Source organism: Canis lupus, chromosome 32, assembly GCF_011100685.1.
Source record: "Canis lupus familiaris isolate Mischka breed German Shepherd chromosome 32, alternate assembly UU_Cfam_GSD_1.0, whole genome shotgun sequence".
Taxonomy (NCBI): Eukaryota; Metazoa; Chordata; class Mammalia; order Carnivora; family Canidae; genus Canis; species Canis lupus.
The window spans coordinates 34,997,671-35,013,569 of NC_049253.1; the positions used below are offsets into that span (position 1 = coordinate 34,997,671).

At 36.1% G+C, this 15,899-nt stretch overlaps 1 protein-coding gene and 1 long non-coding RNA gene across 7 annotated transcripts in view; one reads left to right on the forward strand and one right to left on the reverse strand.

Annotated features, from left to right (window-relative positions):
• Nucleotides 1-15,899, reverse strand: part of CFAP299 (cilia and flagella associated protein 299) — a 581,386-nt gene that overhangs the window by 145,172 nt on the left and 420,315 nt on the right. The gene's annotated exons all lie outside the window — the stretch shown is intronic.
• On the forward strand, nucleotides 11,626-14,470 carry LOC119867173. Its single transcript, XR_005382915.1, has 3 exons — nucleotides 11,626-11,784; nucleotides 14,056-14,247; nucleotides 14,415-14,470. It is a non-coding gene; the product is annotated as an uncharacterized LOC119867173 (long non-coding RNA).

Here is a 15,899-nt window from a genome sequence, read left to right on the forward strand (position 1 = left end):
ACAAACCAAAACCACAGTGAGATACCACCTCACACAGGCCAAAATGGTTAAAATTAATGACTCAGGAAACAACAGATGTTGGTGAAGATGTGGATAAAGGGGAACCCTCTTATAGTGCTGGTGGGAATGCAAACTGATGTAGCCACTCTGGAAAATAGTACAGAGGTGACTCAAAAAATTAAAAACAAAGCTACCCTGTGACCCAGCAATTGCACGACTAGATATTTTTACAAAGGATACAAACATAGTAATTTGAAGGGGCAGATGCACCCCAATATTTATAGCAATAATGTTCACAATAGCCAAAATATGGAAATAACTCAGATCTCTGTCGAGATATGATTGGATAAAGATGTGTGTGTGTGTGTGTGTGTGTGTTATTTTCAAAAAGAATGAAATATTGCCATTTGCAGCAATGTGGATGGAATTAGAGGGTATTATGCTAGGTGAAATAAGTCAGTCAGAGAAAGACAAATATCATTTGATTTCACTCATATAGGGAATTTGGGGAACAAAACTGATGAACACAGGGGAAAGGAAGGAAAAATAAAATAAGATGAACATAGGGAGGCAAATCATAAGAGACACTGAACTCTAGGAAACAAACTGAGGGTTGCTGGAGCGGAGGTGGGTGGTGGAAAGAGATAGTTGGTGATGGGCATTAAGAAAGGTGCTTGATGTAATGAGCACTGGGTGTTATATGCAAATGATGAATCACTAAATTTTTACCCCTGAAACTAATAATACAGTATATGTTAACTAAATTGACTTTAAATAAAGACTAAAAGACAAAATAGAACACATTTTTAATTATATTTATTTATTTTAGAGAGAGAACAAGAACACATGAGTGGGAGTGGAGAGCAAGAGGGAGAGAGACCCTCAAGCAGACTCCTTACTGAGTGTGGAGCCCACCTCAGGGCTCGATCTCACGATCCTGAGATCATGACCTGAGCTGAAACCAAGAGTCAGACACCCAACTGACTATGCCACACAGATGGCCCAAATAGAACATATTTTATATATTATTAAAAAATATAATGTATTATATCCTGTCTACTGTTATTAAAATTAATTTTACAACTTTTTTAACATGGCTACTAGAAAATTTAAAAATATATGTATAAATTATATTATTTTTCTATTGGACAGAATTGATCCATTGGATAAAATATAAGCTTCCCTTTCTCTAGTTTCTACCATTTTAACCCCTTTTCTGGTCAATGAATCAGCCTACAGTCTGGTCTGTGATCCAATTTGGTACATAAAGTATATATAACCAGACCATGATTCTATTACATACATTCAGACTTTTAAACACCCTAATCTCTTTGACATAAGTCCTTTTGTTTTTTTAGTATTTTATTTATTTATTTGAGAGAGGGAAATAGAGACCACAAGCTGGAGAGGGGCAGAGGAAGAAACAGACTCCCCCTGAGCAGGAAGCTAGAATTGGGCTCCATCTCAGGACCCTGGAATCATGACCAGAGCTGAAGACAAACACTTAACCTACTGAGCCACCCAGGGGCCCTGACAGAAGTCCTTTTAATCTCTGATTTCCTTGGTGAAATCCTAGGAATATCTTAAAATTTATTTCAATGGTTTTCTCTATGAGATCTACTCTGACCTGTCTAGGCAGCATCAGACACTTCACTGATGATGTTCCCACCTCTCTATGCTGATTAATGATGTTCCTTCTGTACTCTCTTGTAATCATTGGTAAACACTTACCTCCTACAACAGACTTGGATTCTCCCACGAACTGTAAATGCACTTAGTGCTTACCAAATAAAAGAACATAAATGGAATTTGGAATCAAACAGATTTGCTTTGATTTATGTCCCCACCACTGATTAAATATGTGACTTTGGAAATTTTATTTAAACTCTATTACGCAGATGATATGAGGTTTTGTTGAATCTGTGTTTATTCTACTGCATACCAGTTGATACTCCTTTACAAAATATATCCTTTATATTAGTTTCCTTGCCATTTAACTGGTTGTCAGTAAGATGTTTCCAGACTTCATAAATAAAGACATTTCCAGGTTTTGGCTTAAGATTAATGAGAGATTTCAGTAAGAGTTACATTAAAGAGTTACTGAAATTATACAAATAATGCAGGTGACATAATTTAGAATGGCAACTTCTTACATATTTTTTAATTATGGAATTTTTAAAAACTTATTAAATTCATTACAGTCAAATGGACATGAAATTCTTATACTAACCAAAGGCCAAGTGAAAGGCAGCATAACCTTTTCAAATTATACTTAGGGAGATGGAAATAAATGAAAAAGAGGCATGGCAGGGCTCATTTCAAATACTGATCATTTTCCCAGAATTCCTTCTAAACACTGGAGGTTTCAAATATCAAAGACTATTTTTGATGGCAGAAAGAGTAAAATGTATCTGGGAGCTTCTAATTTGGGGGAAGGAAAGTCTCAAGTGCTCATAGATGACCACTAATGAACTGACATCCAGCAGCTAATAATGAAACCATGTTGAAGGCATGTATTAGAGAACCCATAATTCTATTATTCTTTTAAAATGTAATATGATAGAATGAAAATAAGCAGTGAAAAATAAGCAATATCATAATCATGTATACCACAACTCAAAGCACTCACCCAATTCTAAAAACATATAGCCAGGCCTCAAAACGGATAAAGCCTATGTGTTGTAAAACCTCTGTTCCATTCCATTCAAAATGTATTTAACATTATTTACTGCCTCTTCCATTCCTATAATTTCTGCATCTAGTCCTTCTGTTTTAAAATAAGCCATGTGTTTGACAAAAGAATGTTTTCAAATTCTTTAATTCAAATGGTGAATAAAACAAACATATTTTGATAAGTTTTAGGCTAATTCATTTTGAAGGCTTAAATCATGTTTTTAAAAATACAGTGTTTTGCTCTTTATGCTAATTTGTAACTTCCTGCTTCAACAAAAATGACTTTAGAGAGACAACACAACATGTTTCTCTGACATCAAAAAGTGCTTGCAAAACATTGTGCTGAATTAGTTGAAAATGAATCAGAAAACATAAGGGTTGCATTTCTACTGAACTTCACAGGAAGTTGAATGTGAGAAACCAGAGTGCTTTGGGCAGACTGGTTTTGCGATTTTACTTAACCCATTCTTGTGACAGTTAGAGGCACCTCTTTCTGCATGAAGGTTTGTCCATTTCAACTTGATCAACAATTTGTTTTGCTCTCCTTTGTCCCTCTTCCCAGGTGATGCTCTAACTAGACAGAAGTTGAGAAGGATCTGCAAACAATTTACAGATGATAAGTGGAACATGACTGACATCTCTTTATGATTTCTTGGGTTAACTATGATTCAGAAGAAGCAAGAGATTCTGGTTTAGTAACTAATAAAATTGATTTGGGATGAATATTTTAAAATTTAGCCTTTATTCTCTCTTAAGTACATGAATTTAATAAACAGCCCATCAATATTTTGTCAACCACTTATTTAGTTTTGGACTCTCAATGCATTTTTCTCTTTATTTGAATTTTACTTCACGGAAGGTTTCAAAAGAATTTTTAGAATAAGTGATAAAGATACATATTTTATTGATAAAAATCAATCCACTACTAGCATTTGTTATTCACAGATTCCATTTCATAATGCCCTTCTTGGGAAGGGGAATAGTAATCATTGAAGGTAGAAAACAGCATCAAATACTGCCACTATGACTTTACCCAGAATTTTTTCAGCTCTTACGCATCTCTACCTTCTCTAAAGTTGCTCAATTCTTTCACTGTCTCTTGGAGGTGTTTTGTTATTTACCTGAGTAGTCTATCACTCATGAGTTAGAAATGAAATCCAAAAGTATACTAAATCTCACTGCAACTCAGTCAGATAACTCAAATTACTTCTGAGACCAAATTAACCCAGATATAATTTTGGTTTAAAGTTCTATCTGATGCCTACAAAGGCTTTACTGTCAATAGTGTGGAACAGAGATCATAGTCTTTTTTTTTTTCTTTAATGTTATTAAAGGTCCAACTCAGTGCAATGAAGGAGCTAGACTATTAATTAAATTTGACTTTAATTAAATGTTAATTGTAATATTCACATATAGTTAGTGACTATGATCTCATCTGATAAAAATTTCAAGCCCCATACACAAAGTTATATACGATAACATGATAACACTACAGAAATTTCAGATAAAATTTATTGTGACATCAAGTTATTGACTTCAACTGATTTGGTGCATTTTTCATTTCAGCTCTTTGCTGAAGTTGTTTATATTTTCATAATTTTGTTCCTCAGTGTTGTCTGCCATGCTTCTAAGAACACATGTGGAAACTAAGATTTTATGCTTTTCAAAAACATATTCTGTGTGATTTCTGCAGTTTGAATGAATCATTTATTTACGTAGTAATAAGGTAAGCTCCTTGACATCTTCTCATTGGTTTTTATTCCAGACTTGTTTTCTTTCTAAGGCCACCTTGCACATATCAAAGGGTTGACATTCTCATTCTCTGATTTCAATTTTAGGTTCTAATGTGCATGGAGGGCTTACTCTATTTTATCAAAATTTGTACTTTATCACAGTAATTGTTATAATTGCTGATATATATTCAAGACCTCCTTTGTTCAAGAATGGTAACAAATACTTTACATGGATTATCTCACTTAATTCTCACCACTACTTTTCAAAGTGTCATTATCTTGACAGCTATCCCTTGACTAGGAGTCAACATGAGGTTAAATATGTGCCCAAGTTCACACAGCTAGGAAATAACAGAGCTAGGATTCACATCCAGTCTCTAACTTTAAAACCCACAGACTTAAATATTTTTCTTCATGAAACTCTCATCTATAATAGGAAAATTTCATCTTTCATATTCATGAAATAAAAGACTTGTGAAGTAACACATTTCCTTTCTCTAGAATAATAAGAAAACCTTCAACCAGTCAGAAAATTTGACTTAAAAATTTGTTCAAGTTTCTTTTAAGCCAATTATGATCCAGTATTTGAAAAAAAAAATTTAAGATTTTATTTATTTATTCATGAGAGACAGAGAGAGAGAGAGAGAGAGAGGCAGAGACACAGGCAGAGGGAGAAGCAGGCTCCATGTAGGGAGCCTGACATGGGACTCGATCCAGGGACTCCAGGATCATGCCCTGGGCTGAAGGTGGCGCTAAACCACTGAGCCACCCGGGCTACCCCAGTATTTGAAAATTTAAGAGTTTTTTTCTCCCTCTTGAGAGAGGATGCATATATGTTCAACATTATAAATTAAAAAATTGGAAAGTCTCAGGTACATAGTCCCACAGCTTAAGATATATTAAAAAAAAATAAGTGTCCCATGGGATGCCTGGGTAGCTCAGTCAGTTAAGTGTCTGCCTTTGGCTCAGATCATGATCCTGGGGTCCTGGGATCGAACCCCATGTCGGGCCCTCTGCTTAGCAGTGGGAAGTCTGCTTCTCCCTTTCCCTCTGCAGCACCCAGCCTCCTCGCTCATGCTTTCTTTCTCTCACTCTCACATACATAAATACAATCTTTAAAAAAAAAAAAAAAGACCTCATTAGAATTTTATCATAAGGACCATTTCTGGTATTTTAGATTTGTGTGGAATATTTCACATTATGATTCAACATTAAATAAATGTTCCTTGCTCACATGTAATGGTTGTTTAAGTAGTATTAGAGTATCTGATTATGATTCGAGAGGGGTTCCAGTCTTTATGAAAAATTCATGCTGTGACCATTAAGACAAGGGGTTTCAAATCCTTTAGAGTTTGTGAAATCTGTGTTGTACTGTGACTATGACACTTCAAAGTGACTTAGAAGACAACGCAGAAGTTGTGCATGATTTTGCCACTGGTAAATTTATATCTCAAGGAAACCAATACAATTAAAATGGAACCTCGTGGTTTTCAAACTCTAAAATAGTAAATAAATTATAGTAATGCTTGATCTTACTTTATGTACAAAAGAACTATAACAGGAATTCACAAGTAAAGGCAAGAAAATTTGGATTGGGGGGAAAGAATACAGTGATGTAGATTCTGACTTATTTGTTGGATAATCTTGAGCAAGGCTCCTACTAATTCCTACTAAAGAAAATAAAGTGCTAGCAGATATATTAGTACTACCTTTATCTGCCCATTACAAGTTGAATATATAAGGGTGGAAGACACATTTTCGTTTCTTAAAAGGCAAACTCACCCTTGTGTGAGTGGTCTACATTAGCAGAATAACTGGATGGCTAACATACAGAAAGAGTTAATGCAGGTTTAACGTATGTGAACAGGTGAATAAATTTTCATGCTTGATGAAAAGGACTTTGCTGAAACGTAGTAAGTTCTAGATTTGAAGTAAGAAATGGCCCCAAATCGGCTTACTCAGAGTTATATTCTTGGGCAAATCTCTCTTATTCAGAGCTTCTGTTTGCTTATCTCTAAGGTCATCATGATACAAATCAGTCATAGGATGCATAAATGAATGTCTAAGACACTGAAACATAGCACATGGTTAATAATGTATGCTTTTCCATTTACAGATGGTAAAAGTAACTGAGCCTCGATCTCCAAGGGTTGTGAGGACAAAATAATTTATCAGAGTATTAATAAAATCATCCCCTAATAATTCTCTATCAAGTAACTTCATGTCAGTATTAACTTTGACCCTAGTTAATGAAGTTATCTAAAGTAAGTAGAGTAGCTTAGTTTCTAACTTAAATCACTTTCCCTTTCTAAAAGTTTATTCTGCATTCTTCTCTAACCTCCCATCTAATCTGTTTATTCTTGGTACCTAGGTTTCTCTAACATAGGAGTAAGATACTTCCAAAGGTATGCCCAGCTTCCAGGATTTCGGTGGTACATATTGCCTCAATGACATCCTAACTACCTGGCAGACTGAAGCACCTTCCTTCCTGTCCAACACTGGTCAGAACAGAGCCAACTGTATCCTTCTATTGGAAGATAACTCTATTTACTAGAATTTAAGACTTTTTGTAGTCAAAAATCCCTCAGAATTTTTGTATGCACATATGTAAAATCTCCAGATGGAAAACTAACCTCATACTATATGTTAATTATTGTTGGAGAGCTTTACTTAGCAGCCCTCAAGTGACTCGGCAAGGTGCCGAGGAGAGCAGATATAAGAGATGAAGAAAGTATTAGATGTTTATGTTAAGTCAACCACACTTAATTTAAAGGCTTACCCATTCCAAAGAAAACCAAAGCTTTGAAAATTCAAGAACATATTGTCTAACCCTAAACCACTTTTAATAAACAAGGACTTTCCAGTTACCACAGCAAATTATGTTTCAGGGCCTATTATGTGTCCTCTTGTCTTCCATATAATGGCTTCTTTCTTCTTCCTGCTTCCCCTGCCCACCCCCATCCCCTATAGAGACTGGTCAGTATAAAACAGTGTGGTTAATATGGTTATAACATAAACAGGAGAGACTTTCCAAACAAATATGTTCATAATTCTAATAAGATATCACTTTCTAAGTACTTAAGATGCACTAACTAATAAACTCATCATTACACACACACACTAAAACCCGTAGAGAGCATCACATCAAACACATGTGTATATATGTAACATATATGCCATTAGATTTAATTTTATCTTGGTAAAATAAGCAGATATGGTGGATACTAGTGTTTGATTGTTAAAAGGAGATGAAGAAACTGAAAGGCTGTGGCCACTCGAATGAGTTCCCTGATAGCTAGTCTGCTGGTTTCTGGTACAGTGAGGCTACAGACTCATTTGCAGCTCTTGAGTCTATTAGCTTTTATTTTTCAGCACCAATTGCTTACCAATTGCTGAGAGTCAGGCACAGTGCTCAGATACTGAAAGTACATATAAAGACACAAGAATGAGTAGTTTGCCTTCAAAGACTACACAGGTGAGTTGGGAAACTCTACACTGTCTTACTGTTTCCTAGTTTTAATTAAAACCTGGAATGGTGATTCTCACAGTATCATTCCCAAATTATCAGTCCTGGAGGGATTATTAGAAATGCAAACTCTCAGGCCCCCTCCCAGATCTACTGAATCAGAAATTTAAGAATCTGTATTTTAACAAGCCCTCCAAGTTATTTTGGTGCACACTGAAGCTTGGAACCAGTAGTCTAAATAGAGAGATTGGTGAAAAAATACATAGCTTCACGTGGAAATGTGGGAAAAGGCTTCTAAGGGACTGACACTTGAGCCATGCCAGGGAGGGTTTACACATTTTATTTCTAGGCAGAAAGGACAACATTAACAAAAGCAGAGAGGGAAGAATGTCATGTGTGTGACACTCCTACAAATTAAAAACAAGAGGCAGAGATGGTAATAAAGCAAATTAGGCTGGGTCCAGGGTCTAGATGTATTGAATATTTTAGGCCTTATCTCATATAGGGCTTGAAATAAGGGCTGTAGCAAATAAGTTCAGGGACCCACTATGAAAAGGACCTGTAACTGATGCTCCTGCAAAATTTGGGCTTCTTGTTGATCACCTGTTACTGACCATGGCTCTCTGGAGCCATCTGATTGAACAGAATGTGTCCAATTGGGAAATGCTGGGAAAGGAGAGAATCAGAAGGAAGCCCCAGACTCAGATGCTTTCAGATAGGTGTGACATCTCTGGGATCCAGCTGGGCTTTGACAAATTTAATCAAAGGTAAGTGAGTTAGAGTAAAGGGAAGGAGGAAAAGAGGTGGAAGGATGTCAAAAGGTGGTTTTAACTAAAATTCAGGGTAACTATTCAAAATAAAACACACACAAACAACAGCAACAAAAATACAAAGGGAAAATTTTAAGATTAACCACATGGATATGTATAACTATTGTATAGTTATTATAGATGCTCAGTTCATAGACCGGGAAATACGACATCACCTTTTCTTCATCTTGATCTAAGATACTCTTCACAATGACAGGGGCAAGGATTAGCTCTACCCACTGTTTTATTCCTTCCTGTATCTTCACAGCAATTTGTTATTTACAAGTTTGGGAATATAGTTTTATCATCCTCAAGCCCATTTTATAGGGACAATCTTTGAATATCCTCCTTGTCTATTTTATTGATCAAGTGTGTCAGAAGGACAACTTTATTTGCACAAATAGTATAAACATTTTGAAAAGAGAAGGATTACATTTAGAGTAAATATTTTGTATTAATCACTGGGGAATCTGGGTTACAGAATGTGGCCGACTTCAAGGATTGGTGGTAGCACTGTAGCAATCAAAAAACACTTTCAAACTCTGGGGCCTCCAGCAGCTAAGGCACAGCTACAAATTTAGCATTCCCTCATTTTAAGCACTCCAAAATATTTTAGTGATTGTCTTGATAGGATTCCAGTAAAAAACAGCTGTCAAAATGTATCATATATTTGCAAACCACCTACACAGCACTGTTACTATAATTGGTTGAGGTTTGTTTTTTTTTCATTTGACTTTAAAAAGGTTGTGGAAAGCATAATTTAGGTTTGGTCAAACTTTTATTAATGTTCACAGGAGAAATACAGTCCATAATTAGACTTCAGTTTTTAAAGTATTTCATATTTGAAAAATAAGCAAGCATATAGGTGGCAATTTTTCTTTACAGCTTCATTAATCTAAAAGTCAAACCCTCATGGGCTGTAGTGTGTGCATAGTATTGCAAATCACCACTTTTTAATCTGTTGTATCTGCTGCATCAAATAGCCAAAGTAATTTGGTCAGCAGTGTTTTCATTGGTTTTAATATCTCCTTCCCCACCTCCTTTCCACTCTAAATTGTGACTTAATTGCACTAGGGTTATCCTTTTTAAGCCATGACACTAAAATAGCCTGGAGTACTACAGTTCTTTTTGTAGAAACCATAGTCCACTAAACAGAGGGTCTATTTCACTACCCACATGTCTATCATGGATGTCTTAGAATTCAGGGTAACTAGTTTACTGGTTAAAACAGAGCCAAAAACAATAGCAATTCCAAATTGCAAAATTTCTAGAAAATATGTGGAGGTCCTTTCTGACATTAGTTTTTTTTTTTTTCATTATGCTGTTCTGCTTGGCCCTGAACATTGAGTTTTATTGCCAGACTCAAAAAGGGCACCTCAAAAAATATTATTTTACTTCTCTGAATTACTTTAACTGTGTTTTCAAGCAAGGCACTTTCCTATATTGATAAAATCAATTACAGACTCTTTCAGTTAAAAACAAAAGTTACACTGTGGAAAATATTAACTCTAGTAATCACCAGGGAAAATATCTGTTCATATGGCTTCAATAGGCAGCTCTATATGCCTCATGGATCAGAACTTCTATCCTGATCTCTTGCCCTCCATGCAGCCTAACAATCTATAGAATATCACTATTTCCTTGTTATCCACAAGTCTGTCTACATAAGCATCCACAATTCTACATTTTCACTATTCATAGTACATAAATGTTTGTGATATTTAATGCATGAGCCTAGCAGGGAGGTGATTATAATGTGAATTGAGATTTTGGCCATGGAAATGGGAGAGGAAATGGTGGATCCCAGAGATCTTCTGCAAGAAGAATTCAACACTTGGGGCACGTGGGTGCCTCAGTTGGTTAAGCGTCAGATTCTTGATTTCAGCTCAGGTCCTGATCTTAAGGTTGTGGGGTTGAGCCCTGTGTGGGACTCCATGCTCAGGTGGAGTCTACTTGAGATTCTCTCTCTCTCCCTCTCCCTCTATCTCACCCATTGTGTGCTCTCTCTCTCTCTCTTTAAAATAAGCAAATAAAAAAATAAAATAAAATAAGCAAATATTTTTTTAAAAAAAGAACTCTAGTCTTGATGGGTAAGAGAACACCTTAGCTCAAGGGCAGTGGTAAGTGGGGTCCCTTTGGTAGGGATGGGAAAGTATGATGTCAAGTACAGACATCCATGAAAGTATAACCTTATGTTTTCAGCAAAGAATTTTTTAAAAAGATATTGTATTTATTGATTAGAGAGATAGAGAAAGCAGGAGGAGGTACTGAGGGAGAAGCACACTCCTTATTGAGCAGGGAGTCCAGTGTGGGGCTCAATCCCATGACCCTGAGATCATGACCTGAGTCAAAGACAGCCATTTAATCAACTGAACCACCCAGGTGACCCAAGCAGGGAACTTTTAACACACATAAAATAAGGATCTTAAGGCAAAAAACAAAAAATAAGTCACAGATGATAAGTGAACATGAAACACTAAACAAAAGGCAATGATAAGGAAAATTTAAGAGTTTTCTTTTTTTTTTTTAAGATTTTATTTATTTATTTGATGGATAGAAAGAGCATAAGCAGGAGGAGCAACAAGAAGAGGGAGAGGTTAGAGCAAGGAGCTGAGCAAGGAACTGGACAAGGGGCTCAATCCTAGGACCCTGGGATCATGACCTGAGCTGAAGGCAGACGATTAACTAAGTGAGACACTCAGGTATCCCAGAGTTTTCTTTTTTTTAAAGAGTCACACATAGTTTCTCATTGAAAAACAATACTGAAATTTGGTAGAATGTACCAGCCAACCCTGCCTCTTGATGTTCACATTTTTGGATAATGCCCTTCTACACTGAATAGAGCTAACCTATGGCCAGTAGGACATTATGTAAATGACACAGTGTCACTTCCAATATGTCATAAAATATATTGAAAATTCTGTCTGTTCTTGAATCACTCACTCTTCCACCTTGACAGTGGATCCTCCAGCCCAAGTCAAGCCTTCATATATCTGCTATCCTAAATGACATTGTAACTGAAACTTCATGAGACAAGAAGCCAGAGCCAGTCAAATGAGGTGCTCCCAAATTCTTGACTTAGAAAAACTATGAAATAATAAATGTAAGCTTTTGTATAATTCGTTATGCAGCAATAGATCACTAATATGTCCTGCCTGATGAGTTTTAAGGATTATAATTTATATAAAATTTAAATATATATAAATACATAATTTTATTATAATTTATATCATTATATATTGTATTTATATAATTTAAACTTCATATATTTATGTTTCAGGTGTCAGAAACTCAACTCAAGCTGCCTTAACCTGAATTCCTTCCCAGTAATCCCTAAATAAGGAATTTGTTGGTTCAAGTAACTGAAAGTACAGGAGAGAGCTTGTTTCACAAACTGCTAGGCTTGAGGGCTTAAGCAATATTGGGCTTTTCTGGCCTATGTGCTCTTTGGCCTTTGCCCTCCTCCTACATTATTTAGTTCTCATGCTCTTCATGGACAGATGACTTTCAGCAGCTTCAGCCTTATATTCTTCTAGGTTCCAGTGCAGTGTGGGAAAAAATGACTCTTCTTCCCAATAATCCCAGAAAAATTCTCATTGTATCACTTTAGCCTTAACTATACATCAAATGTCTCTGACCCAGCCACAGAGCTGGAGTAAAGAGAGCATAGCTGTCTAGTTTAAATCACATGCTTCCTCTTATGAATAGAAAGGCTAAATGTGAAAAAAGTTTTTACCAGAGGAAAAGTAGGGTACTGGGGTCTTCAGATGAGAAGTGCAGAATGGATGCTGGGCAGAAATATCTCCCATGCCTTATATCAATTAAATGAAGTAGTTGATAATATTACCACTTCCCAGAGAAGACAATAAAAGACAAAAGACAATAAAAAAGCTTGAGTGGCTTGCGTGGAATTCTGCAGCTAGATGTGGAAGGGCTGGTCAGATTCTAGAACCCATGAGTCACACCACATTATTATATTACCTCTCTAAATAATCCTATGAGTAATTATTTTACAGTGACTTGAAAATTTGAATTATTTAGACATTTCATCTGCTCTACTCCCTCTATCCTAAATTATACTCCTGTTCTGTATAACCTGATCATTTTTTTCACTTGTCCTATTTCTTCAACTATGAATCCTAAGTGTTAGATGAAATACCTCAAATGGGCTAGGCTATAGAGAATCAGTGCACAATCTCATTATCTAAACCTTTCATTATAGTTATTGGATGAACAAATGAGTCTTAATAAATTCCCTTCAGCCCTTGCACATAGTCCTGTTCTAGTTCCCAGCATACCAGTTTGAGGGCTGTGACAGGCAAGGTTTTGTTGGCTATCCTTTCTGCTCTTTATGAAATCTATTCCTTGAAGATTAAATGTCCAGAACAATCTATAGTCCTAGACTATTATACAAAGATACAAGTGCTTATCTCTCTCTTCATTTATCAGTATCTTTTTTTGTTTGAAATTCATTCTCATCCCAGTCTCTTTTGAAGTATCACTTAAAAATTAGTAGTTGTTAAATTGTAATTGTTAAAACCACTCTGCTAAATTCTTCAAGATCAACAATATTGAAACAGTTCTGCTAATAATCAAACAATTTCTCTGTATGTCACCTTCCCTGAAACAAAGAAAATGGCATGACTATTTGCTCAAAACAGCGTTCTTTATTCATCAACAATAGCAGATATTTAAGGGCACCTGAATCTTCCTCTTCCTTTCCTTAATATCTCCTACTAAGGCTTTTGAGCTTGATTAAATGAAAATCTCCTTTAAGGAAGAAAAATGTGGTATGATAATATCTAAACATAAAAGGCATACAATTATGTATGTGATAATCATGCAATAAGCACTTTATATACATTTCTTAAGGAAGAAGGCTGTCACAAAGAATCAGCACAAGCATAAAAATACATGAGTTCAGGCTCCAGTTCATAAAAATAGCATACTTAGGAAAAACAGCAACTTACCAACTCTCTTTTCTTTAGTTTTTTATTTATACCAACTATATATTTCTTTCTACTGTAAATATAGACTGCATCTACCTTGTAACTGCCTGTATAATCACTGATAGGCTTAGATATTATTTTTATATTTGTTTCTTTTCCAGATTCAGTTTTATAGGCATACATAGGCTCAACTATTGAATTTCCATTAGCATAAGTCATTGGCAATAACTCTATTCATGTGGTCAAAGAGAAACATTTTTCTGAATGAAAATTCATTTTAGTAGATCTGAGGGGGATTATTGATTTTAAAAGAACTATGAAGTCAGTAAGAATCATTTGCTTATTTCTAAAACCACCTAGAATTTAAATGATGTTTCCCTTAAACACTGATCATATCACATCATTTCTATATCTCATGCTTTAAGCTGTTCATTCAACAAAAACACCTGGGTGGGCCATATATGTAGCATGCTGTACTACTTGCTATGGAAATGCAAAGAAGAATTTCGCCCAAGACTATGTAGTAGCAAAGATGAGACTCTGAGCAAGTGGCACTGTCATCCAAGAGTGTGCAATGGCACAAAGATACCATCAGAAGCAATAAATCTCAACACAAGGTAACATATTATTAAATGTCAAAATGGACGCACTGGTGCAGGCAACAGCAGCCAGAAATGCTGGTGAGAAAAATAAGGGGTTGGGGTGGAGTGAAGGCAAGACACAGTTTCTTTAAAAACTGTTTAAAAATTTTTTTTAAGTTTTATTTTATTTAAAAACCTTTTAGAGTTCAAGAATGAACAGGAAATGCAAATGTGAAAAGGAGGAAGGGGACAATTCCAGGTAAGAATAAAAGGTAGGAATCAATGCAAAAAAAGGACAAGCATGGCAACAAAAATAGAAATTGGGGGGAGGAGGATAGAAGGGTCCAGAGGGGTGGAACAAGTAGGAAATAATGTAAAAGTGGAGTAAATTGAAGTAAAAGTGTTTTCAAGCTCTGCTCAACAGAGCCTGGAACTCTGAATCATTGGGATTCTGGAGACTTTTTTTTTTTTTTTTAAATACCTGTTACATGCTGGGATTTTGCATACACTTTCTTCAATGAAGAGTACTACTGCTTTACAGATAAATAAGTAAATGAGTAAGTAGATAAACAAGCACACAAATACATAAAAGCTGAGAGCCAAATACTAAGGAGACACGAAGATGCTGAATAAGGGAGTGTCAAGGAGAAGACGTGGGCAAAGGTGTGCCAGGGGAGTAGAAAGGAGGATACCTGTCATTGAGGGGTTGAGACAGGAGGCAGGGCTGGGAGAAACCAGAGGAAGTCTGTTACAGTACTTACACGAATAGTGTCTAAATATCTAAATTTATTATCTTATCCTTTATCTTGAAGGGATTCAAGTGTGTGGTGACAGGGTCTGGACCTACCTGTGGTGACACAGAGTAAGAGAAGGCATATAACCCTAATTATTCTCCAACAACTGTGCACAACAGCTGACATGCCAGGGCTCTCTTCATCTTCATCCCATTCCAGTAAAGTAGGATGTACAGCTAGCTATGTGCTGGCCAAGCTGCTCCTTGCACTTAGAGTCACAAAAAATAGCTTCTCTGTGGCAGAACTAGGAAACAAATGGAATGAAATGTCGACTCAAAATATTCCCATTTAGGGGTCATTTAGAAGATATGGAAGCATTGAAAACAAGAAGTAATTTGTCAGGATGACTTAGTGTCGGGACTTAGTGTCATCCCGACACTAAGTCTTAGTGTCATCCCGACACTAAGTCTTAGTGTCATCCCGACACTAAGTCTTAGTGTCTATGCTAAGTGTCTATGCTACTAAGTCAGAATGCCTAGCTCAAGTTTCACCCCCCTACCCCAGTTTGCTATGTGAGGCAGGGGTGAGGTACTTAACCTCTCTGTGCCTCAGGATTTTCTATTTAAAATGGAGATAATAGGGGCACCACGGTGGCTCAGTCGGTGAGCATCAGACTCCTGATTTCAGCTCAGGTCATGATCTTAAGATTTGGGGATTGATTCTGTGCTCAGCATGGAGTCAGCTTGAGGTTCTATCTCTCCCTCTGCCCCTCTCCCAACCCCCGTTTGCATAAGTGCTCTGTCTCTCAAATAAATAAATCTTTAAAAAATAAAAATAAAACAAAAAGGAGATAACAACAGTGCCTATTTTCTAATTGTGTTCTGAGGATTAAGAGAATCAATGTAAGATGCATAGGACACTGTCGGACATACATTAAATATGTATGTGTTAGCT